We start from the raw sequence: 8,471 nt of genomic DNA, 5'->3' as shown, positions 1-8,471 counted from the left end.
CCCAGGGTACATCACTGTCCCTTGTGGGTTTCTCTTTCTTCGCAGGCTTTTATAAATAGTCTCTTCTTCAATCTCCATCCTTTTGTGCAAACCATCTGTTTCACGTTGGGGCCATGATTTTCATGAGCAACTTTGCTTTTCTCTTCTATTCAGAAAATATACACAATTTAAGTTTATGCTCATGAATTATTTAGTATAGTTTATTATAAAACTTGTTTTGTGTTTCACAAAGGATGTTCAGCAAACACTTATTGAATGGAATGTGTGAGTTGTGACCTGAAATCTAACAGGAGCATCCTTTTTATAGAGACAGAAGCTAAGGAATCTTCAAACATAACAAGTCACTGCCACAGTCCAGAAGGTCTTATTTGACTGGCCAGAGTTCATTGAATGAGTTAGAGAGCTCAAGTCATAGGACGTGCAGTCCTGAATTTCCTCAAAAGGGGAGCTGGCCAAAGTCTGCCCTCTACAGAGATAGGAGAGAAGGAGGGAGAAAGCATAGTGGATGATGACCTTCTCTGGTGAAAAGACTGGGAATGTTATATACAACTTTCTGCAAGTGAAACCTGCCCAAAGCTGTTCCTGAAATTCCACTCTGGTCTCCCTGAGAGCCATCAAACCTGGCCCTCCTTCACATCTGCCAAATGAAGGCTGATGCTATTCAGTGTCCATCAGAATATCTCAGAGGCAACTAGTTAGGCTTACAAAATGGCTCTGACTATTTTTAAGACTTGACTTTCAGTTGACTTTAAAGCAACATATTTGGCTAAAATGCTATCCTTGGCTTTGAGAAGCTGGCTTGAGTCAGCTCCGCTAGGCACTGTTTGATCTTTTCCTCCAGTGGAGAGAGCCCTGGACACGGTGAGCACCAGATATCTTAAGCCTTGTTCTGAAGTTCCTTCAAGACTGGCACCCTGGCCCCTGGAAAGTACCTGCCAAAATTTGGATCTCAAAGTTTCCATCTGTCTACATTTTCTCTTTTAATCTTTCTAGAAAGATAGTCCCTGGAGCTCTTTGTTTATTTTCAGCTATCTTTGGCCATTCTCTGAGTTCCCTAAGATTTGATGATGTCTTTCTGATTGATATCTATGGATGAACCATTTAAAGTGACACTGATAGAGATTTGTAGAACATGAAAGAGCCTATATTATAATGTTATATTAGGAAATAACTGTACAAAGCCATATATATATACAGTATGATCAGAACTCCTTGAAATATACTCAGGAAATACAGCAGCATACAGGCCTTTGGGATGTGGGAAATTGAGTTAATTTGTATACATATTAGAAATATTTTTTATAAAGAGTATGTATTACTTGTGTAGTATAAATATTAACTTTATTTGAAATAGAGTTAAGATCACCATTTGCAATTGCTGAGTTTGTACACTGCCCCAGGCACCTGGCCAGAGGGGTCAGCTGGGGCTGAAATTTAGACCATGCTTGGCTGTGGCATGGCTTGGCATGGGCACATTCCCAGGGTACCAGTTCTCTCACATTTATCTGTTCAGAGGAGGCAGCTTTTCCAATCTCTATGGGGGCGTTAGAAAGAACAATGGCATTTCAGAATATGTAGCTGGTGAGTAAACTGGTTAGCCTCATAATGGTGAGGCTAGGGTCCTAAGTAATTCTTCTAAATGTGACAACTGTGCTTTACATGTTCCCCATCCTCTGACATCATTTAGAAGCCCAGAACAACTGTTGTGTAATTGTGCTTTGTTGGTTCCAAATAGAGCTGAACGACTTAAGTCCAATCCCCTGTGCTAGGAAGACACGCCAAACTCAGTGGCAACTTCTCAGCCTAAAGTTTGATTTTGGCAAAACGTGGTAAGTGTTTTGGATTATTCAGCGTTAAGACTCTCTGAGTAAGTGTTGTTCTCAGAGGGAAGTTGGGCTGATTCTATCTGGTGCAAGTTAATCAGAAATTTCTTAGCCCAGGTTTTGCAAATTGAGCTCTGCAAGATGTTAACATGGTTTATGTCCACGCATCCACACATGGATGATAGAACAATGATTTGTTCTAAAGTTCACATAAAAGAATATTAAATGAGGTGCTTCCTATTTTCTCAGGGGCCTCAAAGGTCAAGAACAGCACAGTAGTCTGTGGTGTTCCCTCAGGCTAAAGAGATGTGTTTCTTTCTTTTTTCTTAATGTTTATTTATTTTTGAGAGACAGAGAGAGACAGAACACAAGCAGGGGAGGGGCAAATAGAGAGGGAGACACAGAATCCAAAGCAGGCTCCAGGCCCTGAGCTGTCAACACAGAGCCTGACACGGGCTTGAACTCATGAACCATGAGATCATGACCTGAGCCGAAGTCAGATGCTTAACCAACTGAGCCACCCAGGAGCCCCTAAAGAGAAGTGCTTCTAAGGATGTGAATACATCACGGCTTACACTGGCCCCAACCCCCTTCTAGCCTCGGTATTAGGAGAGGTTGGGTGGATAGAGGACTTCGGAGAGATTAAAAAGTGAACACTTGTCAGAGAAAGAGCTGCCAGGGAGCTGTGAGTCTCCACTCCCCTCTTCACCATAGAGCAAGGGATGCTTCCCCCACAACTCCAGCCAAGCAAAGAAAGCTTCAAGAAGACATTTCAAGAACTTGACATGTGTTCCCTGGGGTTGAGGAGTGCAGGGCCTGGTATCTGACTCACATTCGAAAATTCTGGAAAGGAGAGCTGGTGCGGATGTCCCTCCAGTTGGCATGAGAGCAAGGAACAGCTGATTTGGGAAGGATCTGACTTCTAGCGTTTTGTGGTACAAGAATACATGCCTATTTCCAGAGGATCAAACGTGGACCCCTAGGAAAGGCACATGGAATGGCAGTCATGAGAGGGACTCTCCTCAAAAAAGGCCATCTGCAGGGGTAGAGAAGGAACAAGAATAGGAGAGTGGGCCAGGAGAAACCAGGGAGCCAAGGAGAAAGTCATCAAGGGGACAACAGTGACTGAGAAAATTCAATGGTCCAGGGAGTTTATGAAGAACTGACAAAGACGCTGGAGGAAAGGAAGGGTCGCTTCTGGACATTGAACTTACCTGTAAGATTCCAACATGAAACACAAACAGTACTTGTCATAACGTCTCACAATGGCAGGCATCTCAGGTAGCAGCTGGTGAATGGAGAAGGTTAGCATAAAGAGGGAAAAGAGACAGAAAGGAGCTATAATTCTCCTTTTGTATCTCAGCTTCCCAGCCTAAGGTTCACCTGAACGGGAGGCAGAGAAAGGTTTTAAATTGCCTGAAGTTTGGAGTTTTGATATTTCACTGGACTATATATATATGTATATATATGTAATATACATATATATACATATATATACATATATATACATATACATATATATATGTATATATAATATATATATGTATATATATACATATATATGTATATATATACATATACATATATATGTATATATATGTATATATAATATATATGTATATATATATACATATATATGTATATATATATTAATATCAGGGCAAAGTCTACTTGTTTAATAACATAGTTATAAAATGATGATATCTTCCAGAGATTTCATCACAGACAAGGAGGAATAAGTCAAGAGAGGGGGCTCAAAGAGAAAGTGGTGTGAAAGAACAGAGTGAGTCTCTGCTCATGTCTTACCAAGGTTAGCTCAATTGAAAAGCTGGTTATGGATGTCTAAGTATAACACCTTGGGTATTGATCTTACCTGAAGTTAATAGCCACCTGGACTCCTGCTTCCTTTACAGCAAAATATTATAGAAGGAGCACCCACCCTTCTACTTGCTAGAAACGATTTCACATTTAAGTATTCCCCCCTTCTGTCATTTCTTTTTTTTCCCCCTGTGGAATCGCAATCCTTACACAGAAGGGCACATTTTTCTGATCCCCGCATGTCAATTTTCTGGTTGCAAACTGCGGCCTCTCTTGTTGGTGAATCTTGTGACAAATTGCTAGTTTCCATTGGTTCCACGGGACAGGTGACTCTTCCCTGGCCCCAGTGACAAGGCACTGCCTTCCTCGTGTGCACAGTATCAACCTTGGCTCCTCAGATGGCTACTCTGGAGCAGGAAATCCAATCTTCCCCTTGAAACAGGAGGTTTTATAACTGCTGTCTATTTCAGAAACTAGCCATTTCTCTGTGCTCCAGGTGCTGATGCTGCCACCAGTTGAGAACTCCTGCAAAATCAAAATGCTCAGTGGTGCCACTTATGCTTCCCTGTCTCCATATATCCCAGGATCTCCCACCTCAATTACCATCCCAGCTGTGTCTACATGTTGCCATTGCTCCCAGCCCCAGAGAGAAGAGTCTCTTTCTTCTCTATTCCAAATCCACTCCATTTCCTGGCTCCAGATTAACTACTTCTCCAGGATGCCTAGAGGGCAATTGTTAATTTCCTTTAGGAAAGTGCCTTACCACCAACCACTTGTGTATCACTTTGGCCCCAGCAACCTAGCAAGACAATAACAAAATTGACTTTTTCTAGGGTTCAGATTATCTATGACTAACTTTCCACTTAGGAAACTAAAAGTGTTTGTATAATTGCCTTAATCATTATATGATAAACTATCTTTACAATGTATCCTACCATACCATTGACACCACATTAGCATTGCTTTTGTTATGGACAGTGTCCTATAATTTCAACACACTTTTGTGACGACATTCAAATTGTATTGCATAATAAATATTTGCATGATTCCAACTTATTCCCTGGGGATCTATGGCAAAAAGAAGGAAACTTTGAACCTATCGTGGAGTTTCAATTCCCTCAAACTGTCTGAATCAAACAAAAACTCAGAACACAATCCCCAGTGAGGACAAATGATTGCACTTTATAATGCATGAGCTACTGTTGGCATTCCATCAATGCATAAAAGCTATCACAGCGTGCCAAGTGTCAAATAGTTTAAGAAATGCTGTATTATCAGATGAGTGGGGGCTGGTAAGTAGAAGGTAGGTGGGTGCTGGTCAGGTTGTTTCAGAATCATGTGTCTGTGTGTCCATTGTGCTAAGGTGTCAGTGGCAGAGGATGAATAATCAGACTTTGCTTAGCAGTTAAGGGTGTGGGAGTTTTAGAAGGTGCCACAAAGATCGTCATTTATCTTGCTGCCCAGGAGGTGTGGACAGAGCTCCAGTGACCTGCAGGGAATGAGTAATGTTTGTCTTTCTGCCTGGAGGCTCTTGTCAATTATGGGTTCTATAAAAGTACACTGGGTGCCCTGCTGGGGAGAAGGTGAAAAGGCCTTAGGGATTTCTCTCTGCTATTCTTCTTATTAGTGAGGATGAAGCAGTCCCTGAGTGGGTGGGAGACATAATCCAACAAAGCAGTCAAAACAAAACAAAACAAAACAAAACAAAATAAAAGGATGCAGGGAGGCAGAGGAAGGATTAAAACCATTGACGTGAGGCTGGTCACAGAAAGAACGCAGCTCACAGCTCAGAAGAGCAAGGGACGGGAAAGGCTTTGAAGCGGGAAGACTGGCAGGTCTGGGGCTCTGCCTGCCACAGGGAAAGCTGTGCCTTCTAACAAAGCTGCTGCAGCTCATGCTTGGAAAGCAGGTTCAAGGAGACTTGTGCCTCCAGGGGTGGCCTGGAAGTCTGCTGAGCTGCATGGGGTGTCTGCACGCAGATCCCATCCACCTGATCTGGCGGGAAGCTGGCTTCCTGAGCTGACTGCACATCTGCCCAGATGTATCAGACCCAGCAATCACTACCCACTTCCTTCAGGCTGTGTGGGTGAAATTGATCCAGCCCTAAGCAGCTTGAAACTTGCCTCAGTCTTAATAGTTTGATGTCTGGGGAAGAAGACTGAAGGCCCTCAAGACGCTGATATTGACATTTCTTCTTTCCCCCATGAAAGGATGATCATTTAGAGGAGAAAGGAAGGTGTGTGGAGTGAACCTGGTAGAAGATTTCAAAGAAATGGGTCACGGCCTTCTAGACTGTATGTTGAGATACCAGAATAATGAGCTTGCTACTGCTAGAGGCTACTGGGAAGAAAGGGTCTTGTTAAAAGTGAACTTCTCCCCTGATCAAGGGGGCTTTCAACTGAAATTTGAGAGGAGTGTTGGAAGGACCCAGATAAAAAGGTGTGCCAGGAGATTGTGGAGGATGAAGGGCATGATCTAGAACAGCTATTCTCAAATGGGGGAGCTTCAGTTCTGCATGAGGTTAATTGTTGTTCAGCTAAAAACGGTTCTGTGATGAAGGAAGAGTGAGAATCCCCAGGTTACACCTCAATCAAGTTTCTCTAGGGAATGGCGGCTCACACCACAGGCATGGTGACTTTCAGAGGGGGCTAGAGACAAAAGTGTTCCATAACTTATTGGACCACAGAATGTGTTTTTTCTCCTCATTGACATGTTTTAATGTTTCATAAAAATGCCAGTGACCCATAGCACCCCATTTGGAAACAATGATCTGGAGGCATGTAGCAGTTCTATAGAACCCCCTCCATCTCTTTCCACAATTTTACAAATCTCTGAGTAGGTCAGTGGGCATTTAAGACAGCTCAGTAAATAAAGTCCTATTCCCTGCCAGAGTTAGGAACTGAAATAAAGCAAACCGCTGAACCAGAAGGAAGAACATCCAAGAGTCCCTTTGTTACTAATCAGAGTTGGGCAGAGAATAAGGTGTGAGGTCTTTTAGTCATGTGGTGCTATGGAATGAAGTTTGTCCCCCAAAATTCATATGTGGAAGCCCCACCCCCCAGTGTGGTAGTATTTGGAAATCATACCCTTGGGAGGTAACTAGGTAACCCCATGATGAGATTAGTGCCCTTGTAAGGAGAACCCTGCCCCTTGCCACGTGAGGGCACAGAGAAGGTGGCCATCCACTGAGCCAGAAAAAAGCTCTCACCAGAACTCAGCCATGCTGGTACCCTGATCTCAGACTTGCTGCCTCCAAGGTTGTCCAGACTGTTGTATCTTGTTGGGGTGGTCTGAGCTAACTGAAACATGTGGCCTCCCAAAGTGAACTCCACCCATCCAGTCATAGAGAACACTGGAAAAATGCAGCCTTCCACAATGGAGAAGTTTACCTTTGGCTAAGAACTGACCAGAATCCATGCAAGTGAGCAGATCTGCCATGCAGGCTAAGTGTGTTCTCCTAAACTCATTGATTACATATGTCATGGACCCTACTTTAGGATGGTTGAGAATGTGCTATTTCCTCACAAGTTTTCCATTAACCTAAAAGGGAAGTTAAACTGGTGAGTAAGCATTTGGAACACTACTGATGTCCTGTATGACCATGAAATGAAATCAAACAAAGAGAAGCAAGAGGGCCTGGTATATTGTATGTGCTCAGTAAATATCTGCCAAATGGGTAAATCTGTGAGATGCATCTGTGTCTCCCTGTATGCTCACAGAAACTCCAATGAGCTCATTAAGATGAGTAAACACTTCAGTACACACTAGTTCATACCTGTGGACCCACCTTGATGGCATATCCAGGACCACATGCAGAGAAGAGAAAAGACCGTGAGCTAATTATGTCCTTAGACACTACCAAGAGATCAGAGATCTGACCAAGAGATCAGAAGCTCAGTGTGGATTCTAAATATTCTTGGCAGAGAGGTTGGGAACTGGGTACCATAGTTCTGAGACCTGGTCAATTCTGACCCTTGTAATATTCTTCCATAACGGATTCTTCTGTGAGCTTCTCCCTCCATTTCTGTTGGTTTCCATAATGATTTATAGTTATAAAAAGTTATAAAAGGAAAATTCCAGAAGAAGAGAAACAAGAGAGTCAACTGGGAGAGGGAATCCCAGGGACAGAGGAGCTGTGAATCCATGGCAAGGAAGAGAGGGGTGTCCAAGCTGGTCTGGGCCAGAGTAGGGCCTTGGTCTTCAGCAGTTACAGAACTCTGGGTGGTACTTATGCCCAAATATGAGATAGAAAGATGCAACTTGTTTTTAAAAAAGTCTAAGAAGGTGGGCTTGTTCCATCCAGAGAATGAACAGTGGAGTGGAGAAGTTCAAACATGCAAACTGAAGAAAGGGTTCTGTCATCCTGAACTCACCCCATAGGCATCTGCAAGGTGCACACTGGCTCTTAAAACCATGAATTCATTTATTAATTAAATACACAGCTTGCCTTATGTAGATCTCTACTGGTTATCACACAACTGAGAATTAGAAATGCACAGTAAAAAATAATAATTGCTGAACTTCCCTTGTGTGTGTGTGTGTGTGTGTGTGTGTGTGTGTGTGTGTGTAGTTTTTGTTTTGTTTAAACTCTTATGATCTTTGGCCTCTTAGTTTACTTAGGTATATGCTACATGCAAAACTGTTCATATAATGGTCAATGGTGGTAAGTAAGACTACCTGTGACTTGAAGGGCAGACAAAACTGCATTGGGGTTTGGTTTTGAACCATTTTTAAATGAGTTTATTATTTTTAGCTTGCAGTAACAAGACCAACATTGAGCTATTAAAAACACCTTTAGCTCTGGATTTTTGGAAGAAAAACAGCTTTGTT

The sequence above is a fragment of the Felis catus genome, chromosome B4, assembly GCF_018350175.1.
Source record: "Felis catus isolate Fca126 chromosome B4, F.catus_Fca126_mat1.0, whole genome shotgun sequence".
Lineage (NCBI taxonomy): Eukaryota > Metazoa > Chordata > Mammalia > Carnivora > Felidae > Felis > Felis catus.
Note: the sequence above shows the minus strand (reverse complement) of the source record.